General features: G+C 40.9%; 1 pseudogene; it reads left to right on the top strand.

The window, feature by feature from the left end:
- The first annotated feature begins 394 nt into the window (after positions 1 to 394).
- Positions 395 to 1,120, top strand: LOC119922792 (annotated as a pseudogene).
- The last annotated feature ends 2,317 nt before the right edge of the window (positions 1,121 to 3,437 follow it).

Below are 3,437 nucleotides of genomic sequence, written 5' to 3'. Positions count from 1 at the left end.
CAGCGGTCCTAGAGGATAGAGAACATGCCTGGGAGTCAGAAGGACCTGGCTTCTAATCCCGGTCAGCCACTTGTCGGCTCTGTGAACTTGGGCAAGTCGCTTTATTTCTCTGTGCCTCAGTTATCTCATCTGAAAAATTGGGATTAAGACATTGAGCCTTATGTGGGACAGGGACTGTGCCCAATTCAATTCCCTTGAATATACCTCAGTGCTTAGTACAGTGCTTGTCATGTAGTAAACTCATAATAAATACTACCATTATTATTATTATGTCCTTGCTGAGGCAGTGAGAAAGCAATTATCTCATCTTGATGAATATGTTATCGTATGTTTTTGTTCTTATTACACTAAAGGAACATTTCAAAACAAAATGGCCAGAGGAAATTATTCCACCATGATGGAATTTGTCCTCATGGGATACTCGGATCATCCAGAACTTCAGCTGCTGCTCTTCGTGATGTTTTTAGTTATTTTTCTCATCATTTTCGTAGGAAATCTGATGATGGTTCTTTTAATTCAGGTCAGCTCCCAACTTCACACTCCTATGTACTATTCCCTCAGCCACCTGACATTCACTGATCTCTGCTACTCTTCCTCTATAGCTCCCAAGATGCTGTAAGACATTTTAAGGAAGAAAAAAACTTATTTCCTTGGCTGGATGTTTTCTCCAGATGTATTTCTCAAGTGCTTTCTCCACTACAGAGTGTTTCCTATTGGCTACCATGGCCTATGGCCGCTACATGGTCATCTGTAAATCCCTGATTTACATGGCTTTTATGACCAAGAGGTTTTGTAAAGAGCTGGTGATTGAAGTTTACACCTATGGATTCCTGTACTCTGTGATCCAGACTGTCCTGACTTTCCAGCTCTCCTTCTGTGATTCCAACATCATTTATCATTTCTACTGTGCTGATCCACCACTTCTGGCCCTCTCCTGTTCTGATACTCTTGCAAAGAAGAATCAGCTTTTGATTTTCTCTTCCTTAAATCTCTCCAGTTCTATTTTGACCATCCTCATCTCTCCTATGTTTGCATCGTGGTTTCCATCCTGAATATTCCTTCTTTTAAAGAAAGGTGCAAAGCTTTCTCCACCTGTGCCTCTCACCTCAAAGTAGTCTGACAGCCTAGGATAGGGGATTTCTGGAAGTACTATTAGGAGGTTTCTGTGTTTTACAGTCTTGTCATCCCTATGCTTAACCCTCTATTCTATAGCCTGAGGAACACGGAAGTGAAGGCTACACTGACAAAGTTTCTAGATGGGAGAGTGTCACAATGAATATATTTGGTTAATAAAATAGTGTTAACCTAGGAATACTTTATCTTAATAGTTAGAAGCACGTGGCTTAGTGAAAAGAGCATGAGCTTAGGAGTCAGAGGATGTGGTTTCTTATCCTGGTTCTGCCACTTGCCTGCTGTGTGATCTTGGACAAGCCATTTAACTTCTCTGTGTCTCAGTTACCTCATCTGTAAAATGGGAATTAAGACTGTCAGCACCACGTGGGACAACCTGATTACCCTGTATCTACCCCAGAGTTTAGAGCAGTGCTTAGCACATAGTAAGTGCTTAACAAATACCATAATCATTATTATTATTATTAATCTTTAAGAGACATCAAGAGCTAGGAAACTACAGCAAGAAGTACATGATTTCTGATTTCCCTAACATATCCACCATTTCTAGACCAGCACTTTACATGGTGTTTGACAATTAATAAACATTTAATAAGCCTCTCCCAATTAAGTTCTCTTTCCCCTGGATCATTTTCCCTTCTGCATCATCTATGCACTTGGATCTGTGACCTTTGACATTTGATATTCGCTCCATCCTCAAACGCACAGCACTTTTGTACATATCTTTGTTATATATTTTTATATTAATGTCTGTTTCCCTCTCTAAACTGTAAGCCCACTGTGGGCAGGGCATGCCCGCCAATTCCATTGTACTGGACTCTCCCAAGTACAGTGTTCTGCACATAGTATGTATTCATTAAATACAACTGATGAATAAGGAACATAATTATTAAAATCTTTTGGGATCTATATGCAAAGGGAGATGAGGAGAGAGAAATATTAACAAGTAGTTAGTCTGGAAATGCATGGTCAACAGTCATGTACAATTGCAACTGTCCCACAAACATGACTATACAGGGATTGAAAAACAATGCATAATACAAATGTTTAGAACATTGACAGGACAGAACAAATTTCCTTTGAACGCCAAATCCTGAAAGAAATGCTTTTAAATAGTGGAAACATTTCTGACTCATCTTCAAAGAAACAAATGTAGTCTTTAAATGCATCTACAAAATGTCCATATTCTTGTAGTCTTCAACTTAACAGATTAATATTTTCCATTATATGTTACTGTGAAAAATAAACATTTTCATAGACATTTTCATCTAATTAGCATTATGCTAAGAAAATGTATTTCCTTATTCTATGGGACTTTAAACACCATTTTCAGGATCTCCTGTAGTACTTTATCTCCTACAGGACTATCTCCATTGAATGCTATTATGGCAGTCCAGAACTCTCAAGTTATACTATAGTTCAAAGAATAAATGACTGAAATGGGATCTTGTCTACATCTGAGTTTAATCTAATTATATCACAGAGTCTCCAGAGGAATATATCAAAGCAATATTTTGCCTACTCCCTTTTATCTCCTCACCCAGCTTCTCTAACTTGCCTCCCTTTTCCCAGGAAAATCATTATGACCTAGTGCTTAGAGTATGGACCTGGAAGTCAGAAGGACCTGGTTTCTAATCCCACCTGCCATTTGCTGCTGTGTGAACTTGGGCAAGTCACTTCACTTCTCTGTGCCTCAGTTACTTCATCTGTAAAATGTGGATTAAGACTGTGAGCCCCATGTGATTAACACTGTAAGACAATGTCCAAATGATTAGCTTGTGTCTACTCTAGTGCTTAGTACAGTGCCTGGCTCATGGCAAGTGTTGAACAAATACCATAAAAAACCAGGACAAGGGGCCACTGTTTGCCCTTACCTGCCAGTCTCACCTCCACAACATCGCCAGGATCCACCCTTTCCTCTCCATCCAAACTGCTACCTTGCTGATTCGATCTCTCATCCTATCCCGACTGGTTTACGGCATCAGCCTCCTCTCTGATCTCCCATCCTCCTGTCTCTCCACACTTCAGTCTATACTTCACTCAGCTGCCTGGATTATCTTTGTACAGAAACGTTTTGGGCATGTCACTCCCCTCCTCAAAAATCTCCAGTGGTTGCCTGTCAACCTACGAATCAAGCAAAAACTCCTCACTCTTGGCTTCAAGGCTCTCCATCACCTCGCTCCCTCCTACCTCACCTCCCTTCTCTTCTTCTACAGCCCAGCCCACACCCTCCGCTCCTCTGCCTCTAACGTCCTCACTGTGCCTCATTCTCGCCCGTTCCACCATCGACCCCTGGCCCACGTCCT

This window comes from Tachyglossus aculeatus, unplaced genomic scaffold (assembly GCF_015852505.1).
Source record: "Tachyglossus aculeatus isolate mTacAcu1 unplaced genomic scaffold, mTacAcu1.pri scaffold_124_arrow_ctg1, whole genome shotgun sequence".
In the NCBI taxonomy this organism is placed as follows: Eukaryota; Metazoa; Chordata; class Mammalia; order Monotremata; family Tachyglossidae; genus Tachyglossus; species Tachyglossus aculeatus.
This window is presented reverse-complemented; position numbering and strand designations above follow the sequence as displayed.